Source organism: Camelus bactrianus, chromosome 4 (assembly GCF_048773025.1).
Source record: "Camelus bactrianus isolate YW-2024 breed Bactrian camel chromosome 4, ASM4877302v1, whole genome shotgun sequence".
Taxonomy (NCBI): Eukaryota; Metazoa; Chordata; class Mammalia; order Artiodactyla; family Camelidae; genus Camelus; species Camelus bactrianus.
In genome coordinates, this window is record NC_133542.1 from 30,141,520 (window position 1) to 30,155,888 (window position 14,369).

A 14,369-nucleotide genomic window follows, 5' to 3' on the forward strand; every position below is an offset into this window, starting at 1 on the left:
GATGGTTTAAAGAAGAGAAATAAGTTTTCCCATGGTTTTGGATGCTGCAGATGCTGGAAATCCAAAATTAAGGTGCTGCTTGCAAAATTAGTTTTCCTGAGGCCTTTCTCCTTGGCTTGCAGACAAAAAGACAGACTTCTTGCATGTGTCTTCACATGTGCACTTTTCTCTGTGCATTCACATTCCAGGTATCTCTTCCTCTTCTTATAAGGAAACCAGTCTTTTAAATTACAGCCTCACCTATGACATTTAACCATAACCACTTCTTGAAAAGATCTATCTCCAAATGTAGTCATATTCTAAAGTACTAGGGTTTAGGTCTTCCATATATGAATTTCAGGGGAACACAGTTCAGTCTATAATATTCTACCCTCTAGATCCCCCAAATTCATGTCCCTCTCACATGCAAAATACATTCACTCCCTTCACAACAGTCCAAAATTCTTAACCCATTCCAGCCTCAATTCTAGGTCCAAAGTTTCATCTAAACATTTTCTAATTCATGCATGGCTGAGAATCCAGGCCAAACTTCTCTCCAGATGACAGACTGTGAAACCAGACAATTTGTATGCTTCCTATACATAATGATGGAAAACAGTGGGACAGGCAGAGGATAGACATTCTTATTCCACAAGGAAGAAATTAAGAGAAGAAATAAAGAAAGAAATTAAGAAAAGGAAGGAAGGAAGGAAGGAAGGAAGGAAGGAAGGAAGGAAGGAAGGAAGGAAGGAAGGAAGGAAGGAAGGAAGAAAAAGAAAGAAAGAAAGAAAGAAAGAAAGAAAGAAAGAAAGAAAGAAAGCAAGCAAGCAAGAAAGCAAGAAAGGAAGGAAGGAAGGAAGGAAGGAAGAGCAAGAGCAAGCAAAAGCTGACAGGTACTAAGCAAGTCTAGTCTATAACATGACAAGTCTAATTCCATTAGATTTTAATGCTAGAGTATAATCCTCTTTGGCTCAATGCTCCTTCAGGCCCAATGGGGCTCTACTTTAGGTGGTGGCCCTGCCCCACAACTGTGGGTATTAGTTTTGCCCCTGAAGCAATGGGAGGCAGTAGTATTTTGAAACCAGAGAGGAGAAAGACTTGCCTCCTGAACCTTGGGTGCAAGGACAGCCCTACCAATTCCTGAATCACCATGGGGTCATTCATTGATTTTCTTGAAGGATAATGTATATTCAAAGCTGAATATCTCTATTGTCCCATCCTGCAGACTCCTAGATATCCAAAAGTCTTCCTTCATTTTGTTCTGTTTGTCCCTTTTGTCCAAGCTGGAAATATTTCTGCTGGTATAGCTTCATCTTTCTTCCTGTCTTCTGCTAGGACACCTGCTTAGATCCATGGGTAATCTCTTTATGGAATGACTGTACAACTACATTCTTGGTTTCCTTTCCAGAAACACTTTCCAAGTTTTGCAATATGGAAAGACTGAAAATTTTCCAAATCTTCATGTTCTGATCCTTTTTACTTAACAATTCCTTCCATTTACCTGTATCCTCTAGCATTTAACTATAAGCAGCAAGGAGAAAACAAGCTGATCTTGAATATTTTACTTAGAAATCTCGTCTGCTAAATACCCACATTAATTACTTTTAATTTCTACTTTCCACACACACTAGAACAAAATTCAGACAAGTTCTTTCCCACTTGATACAAAGATGGTCCTCCCTCTAGTTTCAGTAACACATTCCTCATTTTCTGTCTGAGTTCTAACACAGACACACCATTACCATTCATATTCCTAGCAACACTCTCTGCAAGGCAATGTAGGCTTGTTTTAGCATGCTTTCAAAACTCTTCTAGCCTCTAACCATTACCCAGTTCTAAAGACACTTGCATATTTTTAGGTTTTTGTTATAGCAGCAATTCACTTCTAAGTACCAAATTCTGTATTCGTTTGCTAGGGCTGCCATAATAAAGTAGCACAGTATGAGTGACTTAACAACAGTGATCTATTTTTCACAATTCTGAGGCTGGAAGAATATCAAGGTGCTGGCAGGCTTAATTTCTCTTGGGGCCTCTCTAATTGGCCTGCTAACAGCTGCCTCCTTGCTATATCCATGGCCTTTTCTTTGCTTGCACGTATGTCTCTGTCCCTTTCTCCTCTTATAGGAATATCAGTCATGTTAATTTAAGTACCCACCTTTATAACCTCATTTAAATGTAATTAATTACAGGGTCTCTTGAAAGGCCCTATCTCCAAACACAGTCACATTCTAAGGTGTTGGGAGTTAGGACTACAACAAATGAATTTGAGGGGAACACAATTAAGTCCATAACAGTGCAAGAGACTTTGGGAATTCATTTCAGCCCCGACAGCCTCAAGAGTTGAGGTAACCAAGGGAAAAAAGCCTAAAAAGGAGATTGAGCCAGTCAACCTAAAGTTTTGCTCATGCTTGCTGCTCTTATACCACCAATGACCCATTCAAAGACAGTAATCCCTATCTATTAACCTTCATCATTTTGGTTAACTCCAACTGGAGCTGGATTTAAGGGATACAGTGGCAAACAAGGTGGGTGGGTGTTGGAATGCAGCAGACATACAGAAATTCCAAATCCAGTGCTAATCAGCTACATTCATTGGCACATTTATATTTTCTATTTAGGTAAGTTTTTTTTTTTTAAGTACATGCAAAAGGCTTTGAATCCTGAATTTCTCAATGATCCTTAAATGTAGGGTAAGCACACATATTGTACATGTGTAAGAGAAAGTTACACTGGACAAATTCCTTTCTCTCTCTTAACTTGATTCCTCTCTTTGTAAAATGGAAAAATGAATACATGAGCAGACAGTGGTGAGGACTCCATAACACCACCCATGTAGGGTAACCTTAAATCACTCAAGCACTCACTATATGCGTGTTCTTTCCCTCTTCTCAATTCCAACCCATGGTCTGCTTAGGATCCTTTATGATCCATTTAACTCTCATACATCAAGACAGTCAGATCTTAGGAAATATGTCTAAACAGCTTATGAGCCCCTTGAATTGAACACCTTGTATTCATATTCCTTGCATCGCCTATAACAGTGTCTATTATGTACCAGGTACATGACAAATGATTATCTAAACAAACAATTCTTTGCTTCTTTGTTCAATTGTTTCTTACATAGAACAAGTTGAGACTGAAGTAATTTCTCTTGCCAGAGTTGACAATTTCAATGTAAAAAAAATAAAAGCAATTGAAAAAGATGTATGCTACATTGAAAAGAAAACTGTGTGTGTTATCTTACTTGGTTGCAGAAGAAACAAGATACTTCTTCAAATAAAGCCAAGATGAGAAAAAAACATAAAAAATGAAAAAAACATAAAATGTGCACAACCAGGAAATAATTCACACCTATTGCATTGTTTTCAATTTAAAGACTTAGGTAAATTTGTAAAGTATTTTTCTACTTTTGCATTGTATTATTTCTGCTTAGGAAGAATAAGATATTTTACAAAATCTCCTTTGGTAATAGAAACAGAGCAAATGGCAGACTTGGAAGCTACAAGTTCTCATTCTCCTGTGGAAACGTATGTGGAAAATGGTAGAACTATCTGCAGAAAAATCTGGAAAACCATGAAAAAAATTGGGTTACAGTAACTTATCAAATGCCCCAAAAGAAAAAGCCACCTTTATAACAGTAGGGAAGATTTGTGATGTTTTAATTGCCCTTATCCCTTACATGGAGTGCTAGTCTTGGTTTGGAAAAGGAGGCAGTTCAGTAATCCTCTCCTTCTCTTGAACCAGAAGGGAGAGAAGACATTATTTATAAATTATTATATTGTATATGTCTGACAGCTGTCTAAAGGACTGAAATTTGCTTAACTTAACTCAGATCTCAGGTGGGAAAACAAAGGGCACTGGTCTTGAAAGTTGCAAGGGATGATAGACCCACAGACAACTGGGGTGAGAGATTATGAGTGGAAACACCCACTAGGCAATCTCAGGCCCTCACAAAAAGCAGGGCAAGACTATTTAGGAAATTAAGACATTTCAAAGCAATTAAGAAAACCACAAGAAGGCCAGCAAGATAAAGCTTAAAGACTGGAGAAGAACAACCTTTCACCTCTGGCAGATCTCTAGGCTCAGAGCAAGTATAGCTCATTGGTGAAGGACTACACCAGTTTAGAGACACTGGTAGAGGTTACTGTATTTCGAATTGTCTCATTTCCAACAACAACAACAACAAATCAGAAGGCATATAAAGAGAGGAAAACAGACCATTCAAGGGAACAAAATAAATTGACAGAAGCCATCCCTGAGGAAGCCCACACACCAAATGTACTAGACAAAAACTTGAATAAAACTGTCTTAGGTATGCTGACAGAACTAAAGGCAAATATGTGCAAAGATCTAAAGGAAATAAATTGACATGTGAACAAAATGAGAATAACAACAAAGAGAAATTATTGAAAGGAGTCCAACATAAAAAATTATTGAAGTTGAATTTACTTTTTGGGAGCTGAAAAATAAGTTACTAGGTTGAAAAGTTACTACAGGGGATCAACAGCAAAATCATACAGTCAGAAGAAATAATCAGGAAACCTGAAGAAAGGACAATCGAAATAACTGATTCTGAGAAACACTAGTACAAAAAATGAAGAAAAATAAAAATAAATATGGCCTAAGGGACTTTGGGGACACCAGGAATGGGTTTTATGCATTATAGGAATCTCATGAGGACAAAAGAGAGGGGGAAGAGGGAGGATAAATTATTTGAAAATGCAATGGCCAAACTTCCTAATTTAGATGAAATATAACAATAAATAATCCAAGAAGCTCAACAAACTATAAGTTGGATAAATACAAAGGAAACCAAACAGACACATTAGAATCAAAGCAAAAAACAAAAGACAAAGGCAAGGAAAGAATGTTGAGAGAAGGAAGAGAAAAGCTATTCGTCATATACAAAGGCTCCTCAATTACATTATCAGCTGATTTGTGAGTGACAACCTTGGAGTCCAGAAGGTAGTGGGATGACAAAGTTAAAGTGCTGAAAGATAAAAACTGTCAATCAAGAATTCTATACCTGGAAAACTGTCCTTCAAAAGTAAAAGGAAAAATAAAACTCAGATAAGCCAAAGTTGAGAGAGTTCATTACCACCACATCTGCCCTAAAATAAATGCTAAAGGGAGTCCTTTGGGTTGACATAAAAGTTACATAATATTTTCTGAATGTTTGTGTGCCCCTCAAAATTGGTATGTTGAAATCTTAATGCCCTATGTGATAATATTAGGAGGAAAAGGCTTTGGTAGGTGGTTAGATTAATGTTTTTATAAAAGAGATCCCCTAGAGCTTTCCACTATATGAGGACGCACTGAGAAGTTGATAGTCTGAAACTCAGAAGACAGACTTGACCTGAACCCAACCATGCTGGCCTCCTGATCTCAGACTTGTGACCTTTGAAACTGTGAGAAAGAAATGTCTGCTGCTTATAAGCCACCCAGTATATGACATTTTGTTATAGCAGACTGAACAGACTGAGACTCTATATCTGTATCACACAAAATAGACCTCTAGTCAAAACTGTTAAAAGTGACAATGAGAACATTATATATTAAGTAAAGGGCTTATTCATTAAGAAAATATAACAGTTACATCAACAGGTGAATGGATAAAGAGATATGGTACGTATACAGACACACACACACACACACACACGAATACTACTCAGCCATAAAAATTTGTGAAATGTTGCCATTTGCAACAACACAGATGGACTTGGAGGGTATTACGCTAAGTTAAACGTCAGACAGAAAGACAAATGGTCTGATATCACTTATACGTGGAATCTAAAAAAGACAACAAACTAGTGAATACAACAGAAAAGCAGACTCACAGATATAGACAACATACTAGTGGTTACCAATAGGGAAAGGGAAAAGGGGAGGGGCAATATAGGGGTAGAGGATTAAGAGGAACAAACTATTATGTATAAATAAGCTACAATGATATATTGTACAACACAGGGGATATAAGCCAATATTTTAGAATAACTATAAATGGAGTATAACCTTTAAAAATTATAAACAACTATATTGTATACCTGTAATATACAATATTGTACATCAACGATTCTTCAATAAAAAAGAGTTCCATAAGATTGTATATCATTGAGCTAACATTTACTGATGAGGATAAGCCAGGCACAAGATCAGGTTATCACTGGTCTAATATTTACTGATGGGCACATGTATGCTCAGAGAGATTACTAAAAGCAGCCTAAATTTATACAGTTTATAATGGAAGACCTGAATTTACTCCATCTCTTTCTTATTTAAGTATGAGGGAGCCTTAACCAAACTTACAGAGATACTAAGTTGTGGTGACAAATAGAAGCTGTAGGAAAAGCCAAAAAAGAAATACAGATTTTTTTAAAAATACAATGAACTGAAAATAAACAACTAAAATAAACTGAAACACTAAACAAACTAAAAAAAACAAAAACAAAAATCTAGTGCAAGAGTGGAAAAGCCAATGCAAATGATGTTCAAGTAGGTATCCTCCAAGACAGAAGTGTTTGTACATCTGCAAAAAAAACCCATAGGAATATGCTTACTTCCACAGAGAAAGTTTGCTCCTACGATTTTTCTTCTTAGCCACTTCAGTCTCTAGTTTTCAGTTTTCGCTAAAGACACAGAAACACAGAAAATTTTCTTTTTGCAAAGAAAAACAACATGCAAGGCAGTTGACAATGGCCTTAGACTCTAGCACACAATACAGTGTGCTGAGGTGAACAGGAAAGGACATGTGTCCTCATCTGGTAGGCTCCACTGTTACCAGTGCTTCATATTTTTCAAGAGAAGGGGTGGAAGAGATACCCGAGAGGAAAGGAAAGAAATCTCTGAGTTGCTCTAACTTAGAGAAATCGAAGTCAACATTTATTGCTATTTGACATAGAAGCATGTTACCCTATAATTAAGTGCAGTATTGATGTCTACAGCTCTATATTACACATTTCCATGTACAAGGTAGAATATCATAAAATACAATTTAGAATAATCATATAAAATAATAAAAATACTTTAACATGTTCACATTGAAAAAAGAATATATAACAGTTACATACATACAGATAACAATCTCCAGAGCTCCAAAATATATGAAGCAAACATTGACAGAATTCAATGGAGAAGTAGACAGCTGTACCATAAAAGTTACAGATTTCAAGTTTTGCTGAAAATATCAACAAAACTGACAAAAATGTAGCTGGTTGATTAATGAAGAGAGAGGAGACTCCACTTACTAAATCAGAAATGAAACTGGGGACTACTGATTGGAGAGAAGTAAAAGGTGCTATAACAGAATAGTATGAACTACTGTATGCACACAAAAGGGATAAAGATATGAAATGGAGATATTCTTAGAAAGAAACTATCTAAAGAGAATGAATCATGAAGAAATAGAAAGCCTAAATAAGTCTATTCCTAGTAATGCAACTGAATCAGTAACCAAAAACCAGCCAGCAATAAAAACACCCAGGACAAGGTGGTGTCACTACTGAATTCTACCAAACATTTAAAGAATTAAAATCCATCCTTCTCCTAGTCTTTTGAGGAATCTCCATACTGTTTTCCACAATGGCTTTCCCTGCTTCCCTCTCCCACTCTTAATGATTTAGATGTCTTCTTTTACAATTTTATGTTTATTCTTTTTGTAATTCATGGCAGTTATGGGACCCAGGAATCCCTCTCCTGGGCATAAATCCAGAAGGAACCCTACTTCAAAATGACACCTGCACCCCAACGTTCATAGCAGCACTATTTACAATAGACAAGACATGGAAACAGCCTAAATGCCCATCAACAGATGACTGAGTAAAGAAGATGTGGTATATTTATACGATGGAATACTATTCAGCCATAAAAACTGACAACATAACGCCATTTGCAGGAACATGGATGTTCCTGGAGAATGTCATTCTAAGTGAAGTAAGCCAGAAAGAGAAAGAAAAATACCATATGAGATTGCTCACATGAGAAATCTAAAAACAAAACAAAACAAAACAGAAATACAAAACAGAAACAGACTCATAGACATAGAATACAAACTTGTGGTTGCCAGGGGGGCAGGGGGTGGGATTTTAAAATACAGAATAGATAAACAAGATTATACTGTATAGCACAGTGAAATATAAACAAGATCTTGTGGTAGCTCATAGTGAAAAAAAATGTGACAATGAATATATATATATGTTCAAGTATAACTGAAAAATTGTGCTCTACACTAGAATTTGACACAACATTGTAAAATGACTATTACTTAATAAAAAATGTTAAAAAAAAAAGAGAAATTGCAATTAATCTGTTAAAGATCTAAGCAAGGCTATTTAAATAGTGATTTTGAATTTTTAAGGCTATTCTAACAACGTGACTTATTCTGGGATGGGTGATTATTGTGTATTTACATCATGCCTCAGGCATGAAATGTTTTTAATAAATTTTATCTGCTGATCAAGGAAAAAAAATCCATCCTTCTCAAGCTCATCAAAAAAATCCGAAGAAACAGAATATTTCCTACCTTATTCTCATGGCCAACATTACCCTGATACCAAAGTCAGACAAAGACACTACATAGAAAAGAAAACTACAGGCCAATATCCTTTATGAATATCGATGCCAAAATCCTCAACAAAAATCAGCAAACTAAATTCAACAGAATTTAATATCCTTTTAATAAGGATGATACACTATGACTAGGTGAGATTTATTCCTGGAATGCAAGGATAATTCAACAGACAAAAATCAATTAATGTAACGATGGAGGAAAAACACGTAATGTAAGAATTTGACCACTACAACACCATTTCATGATTTTTAAAACCCAACAAACCTGGAATACAAATACTCTCTCTCAACATGCTAAAAGCTATGTATGAAAAACCCACATTTAACATCATGCTCAGTGGTGAAGGACTGAAATCTCATCCCCTAAGATCAGGAACAAGGCCACTTTCACTCCCTCAATTCAATGTAATAGCCAGAGAAATTAGATAAGAGAAAGAAAAAAAGCATGCAAATTGGCAAAGAATTCTTACCTGCGTAGATACTGACTAGATTTTGAACACAAACAACTCAGCTTTATAAACATGTGGTGCTATTTGAATTTAAAAGTTTAACTATACTTTGAGCATCATCTGATGAGCTCATTGCCCTCCACATTGTGCTAACCTGTTTAAAATTTTTTTAGGTGTTACAAACTTTGGATCACAAAATACAACAAAACACAGAATACCGTAAGTCCATCATAAAGATACAAATGTTTGCATACAAACATGTGTAACCTATCCATTTTTCCTGAGGTTGTGAAATTCTAGTGGTTTTCCCTGTCTTTTAGTTGTGTGTGTGTGTGTGTGTGTGTGTGTGTGTGTGTGTGTGTGTGTGTGTGTTCTGCCATCTCTAGAGATACTAAGTACAATTTCTAATTAAAATATTCAGATAGCAGGTAACAGTTTACCAATCGCCTAGGGAAGTCAAGGCAAAACAAGAAATTGATAGAAAATGATAGGGTCTGATTACCTACCACTGTAAGAAGACCTTCCAATCCAGTGCTCTCCTAAGACTTAAAAGGCAACCCTGGAGGTCCATGTGTTTTCTTAATCCTTGTCAGGATCTCTAGAGAGCAGATGTTCCCTCCGACCTTAAGAGTCCAGTCCTCTACAATAATGAAGAAAATCGTGTAAACTTTAAACATTATTGTACAAACCTAAAGTGATATTTTGGAAATTGGAAATTTGGAAAGCTGCCTGGAGCCAGGGAGGGAGACTATTCTGAAGTGGCAGCTGCAGTCACTAGAAAAAGGCTGCAACTTTAGAGCAGGAGAAACCAGGTTCAGGTTGCCAAGCCTGTTTTCATTTCACCTGCTAGGAGCTGGCTGCTGCTGAGTTAGCTCTCTAGCCAAAGCCCTGCCCAGGGGATAAACGATGAAAAGGGAAAGTTATGTGACGTCAAATTCCTAGAAACTGGAATGATTATGTGTGAGAAACGCCAGAAGAGAATCTCCAACATCCAGGAAAAGCTGCTACTAGGATCTGACTGAAGCCCCTGCAGGTGAGAACTGTTGCCCTTGCTGGTCCACACCTCCCACTGGTTGCTGTCTGGCAGCCGACCAACTGGAATGGCAACCTGCACAGCCCAGCTCAAGACCTCAAGAGCCTGCGCTCAGCCCCACCCTGCTGATACAGATGGAAGTAATCTATCAATTGACCTGAGAGTCAAAAGTACCACCAGGCAAGCACTAAGACAATCGTGGGATGAGTCCAGAGGGGGACTTGGTGGGGGAAGCAGAAGTTGGTAATGCAGTACTTCAAATTGCCCAACTCTATGTAAGCAAAGTTTGGACATGAGGACACTTACTGATTCTGCTTCATCTTTAATTACACTAAGGCAGTGGTTACCTTTGGTCTATGTAAAATGCTATAATTTTCCTGATTCTGCTTGACATGAATATTTCTCTACACCTCCCATGTTCCCCACCCCTTTTTTTTTAATTTAACAGAAATCTCTTCATCCTCCATGAAACATGCAGAAACATTCAGGGACCTTAAATGTAATGTCAGAAAACATTCCTCATTTGCCACAGGAGCTGAAGACAACATTGTCTGAAAGGCACTCCTCTTTGAGGGAGGTACTACTTTCCTTTTCCAAAAGTAAAACGAAGCTATCAATATAATAACCTTATGTTGTTGGAAAAGGTTGTACAAAATATTTTCTTAAAATATGCACAATATAGAGTACTTGTTGATTTCCCACCTATCTTCATGTATATTCTCAATGATGCATTTACCAGTGTCCAAATCAGTCACCAGTGAATATTAGAATATGAGAAATTATTAGTGTTTACATTTTTCAAGTGTTCTATAACGATACTGTCTTTCCACATCATGCTTTCTCTCAAAAAGTAATCCTGTTTCTGCTGAAAAAAAAAGTCTTTGTCTTTTTTCTTATTGGTATCATTGCATCACATTACTTGCTTTTGAATCTCATTAACTTTATAATGATTTTAAAAGCTTTATTATTTTTAACTGACATAATAACTCATTTTATACACACCTAATACCAGGCGCATACAAAAGTAACAAAAAATTTAATCAACCTTGTCAATACAGGCCATATGAACATTAAACCACAAAACTTGCAGTTTTCTACTTGAGCCATAGCAGTTTTTTGTTGTTGCTTAAATAATATTTGAATACAGCCACACTCAACACCAAATACATTTGGATTTTTGTGCCCACACAAATTCAGTTGTTTTTCAAGTCAGAGTGCTTTCATGCTTCTAAGAGATTCAAGTAAATATTTTTAAGTGGCATAAATGAAGTCATATAGGAATAAATAAGTCAATGTTTTTTCTTAAAAACCAGCTAGACTGGTAAAGGAACATATTCAGGTTCACCACTTTAGAATTTACAGAACATTTATGTAAGCAAAATAACCTGTGATATGATATGAACACTTGTTAGAATGGTAAACCAGCATGGTATCATCTGAGCATTTAGTCAGTTTCTTCAACCTATATGTCTAAACATTTTTAGAAGATGTACTTATAACAAGCTAATCTCCTCCATCAAATGCTTGAAGATGAAGAAATACAGGAGATGAAGACAGCAATTCTTATACTGCAAATCCTTAGACATGGCTAATCATAACCATACCTCTGAGGTTCATTATATCCTCCCCAAGGCCATTTCCTAAAGGGTTTACTCTTTTTGAGGAAGCAGAGACCAACACAATGCAACCCTTCAGGGAGAAAGTCAATATTTTTCAAGAGTTACACTTTCATTATGAAATCTTTGTTGTTGATATTAAAACTTCATTCATACCTTATTCATTGCTGTCAATTCCACAACTCCATTTGCTATGGGGTCCCCTCCACACCCCATTAGTTCTCAGGTCATACTTAACTGATAACATTGAAGTCTTTCACCACCATCCAGTGACTCAGTTTCTTTCATCTTCCTGTACATACCACTACTCCCTAGCCTATCTTCTCCTCTTTAGATGGAAAAGTACCCCCAAAATGTAACCTCTGTATATGCCTATGTAAGTTATGACCAATGCCTTTCTTCCGTCTAAATTCTGTCACTGAGTGGGGACTTTATCATCAACCAGTATTCTAATGGAACTGCCCCATTAAGCTGTGCTGGAAACCCAGGGTCTTAGCACCACAGCATTAAGTCCCCAGGACTCATAGTTTTCAGTGGCTCCCACCACAACATCCAGTATCCTGGCCTACGTGATCTACACAGTGCTTGCCCTTGCTTGGGGTCAGCAGAACTTTGACAAGCAAACTTGTTTCTCTGCTCAGGGTCCTTTTTCTCCAGGTATACCATACAGACATCCCTTCCGAGGTCTTCCCTTCTCCAGGTCATTGCCACTGAGCATTGCACAACAATAATCTGTTATTTCAGGACGCCAGGCCTTCAACCTCTTTTCAGTATAGGAAATCAATCAACTTCCCCCCCGCTTCCCTCTCCCAGCCTCCCTCCCTCCTCCTCTTTCTCCCTCTCTCTCCCCACTCCATCTCTGTCTCTCTCTTACTTGCCCATTGGGGACACCTGCATAATTTGGGGCTGACTCAGGTATTTAGGGGTCATGGGAGGAGCAACTTTAAGCAGCTTCTGTTTTCTGCCTTGCAAGAGTCCATTAGGTATTGAAACACTTAGGCTCTGGATACCTGGTTTAAATTTCTGGGGATGCCAGATGGAAAAATAAAGGGAGCAAATACAGTGTCTCAATAAACTATCTTGCCACACACTTTGACCTTGTACATTACCAACCTTTCATTCTGCAGAGAAATCTTCCTCTGTTTCTAATGTTTTTAAATAAACAAATAAAACTGTCTTTGTATCAGCCCTTCCTATAGAACGACTTCTACTTCTTCACTTCTCATTCCCCCTGGGACCCACTATGAACTGTTCCCTATCTGCCTCTTAACCTGGTAAATTTCACACTGGCCCCTAATCTCAAAATTCAATCTTAATTATCTTCTCTTTTACTTCTGTTTGATATTTGACTCCACTGATGATCCTCCTGTTAAAACTCTCTTCCCTTTTTGCTTTTCTGAAATGACATCATTCTTATTGCATCCTCTCTAATTCTTATCTTCTTTTCTCCTTCTTCAACTCTTTTCTTGATCCTTGCCCCATGAAATTTCCTCTTCTTTCCTGCCTTCAAACTCTATATCCTGTCCATCAGTCAGAGAGTTGATTAAATTTTATTTCTTTAACTCACAACTCTTTCCTTTTGACTTCAAAATCTGGATTTCCAGTCCAGATATCTTTGCATACTTCCAGCCCCATATTTCCATTTGTTGTACTATGGCAATTCCTCTTGAATCTTTCACAGTTATCTGAAACCCATCATATCTAAAGATTTACTGTAGGATTAAATTCCTGTCATAATTTTCCTTGATGTCATCAGCATTTCATTCTCTACAACTCAAAGCCCTGGTCTTCTTAAATTCTTCTCTTTCTCTCCCACCTCTTCCTTACATGCAACAAGTCACCAAATCCTATGATGCTTCATTTAAAAATTACTTTTATAGGTCCTTTTTGTTTATTCCCAGTCCTTCCATCCTACTGCTGGCTCTTTACAATTCATGGATCAAAAATGTGGAATTCTATTTGGTTTCTCCACTTTCAGTTCTTCTACCCCACATCTGTACTTAACATACCCCTGTTTTTCTTGCATAAATGAACTTACCATTTATAAATACTCAAAAGTGGTTTATTGGGTAGCTCCAGCTTTAAGACAGTGTTTTGTAATAAGGTAGCTAGAACATGATACGATTTAATAAGTCAGGAATTCATTCAATAATGACAGCAACTAATTCCATTCAAAAGAAGTCATTTCCACTAATAACTTGTTCAATTCAATAAATTTGTTGAATCTTGATAATAAGAGTAATAAGTATTATTAGTAGTTAAGAACATGTTCATGAATTCAATAAATGTTTACAAACGGTCTGTTTAGGAGGTACTCTCCTAGGCACTGGATAATAAATACAAAACAAAAATAGTTCTAATCCTCAGTGAATGTACAACTAGTAGATAAATACTCTACTAAGTAAAACATCATATGATTTTTTTAAAATTCACCATAGTGAAATAAAGAATAATTATGATGTAAGTATGAAATATAGTATAAAGGAACACGCAGTCAGTTCTCAGTTTATTCATTCATTCACCAAATATGATTGTTTTATTACTGATTATATTTACATTAAATTATTATTGAGAACTTAGTATGTGCCAGTCACTATTCAAGGCAAAGATGATATCAAAGTAAACAAAATAAACAAAAGTCCCAGCCTGCATGGAGCTTACATTCTGGTAGGAGGAGACAAAACTATAGAGAAGTAAAATACATAGAATTTCAGTCTGTATGTATGG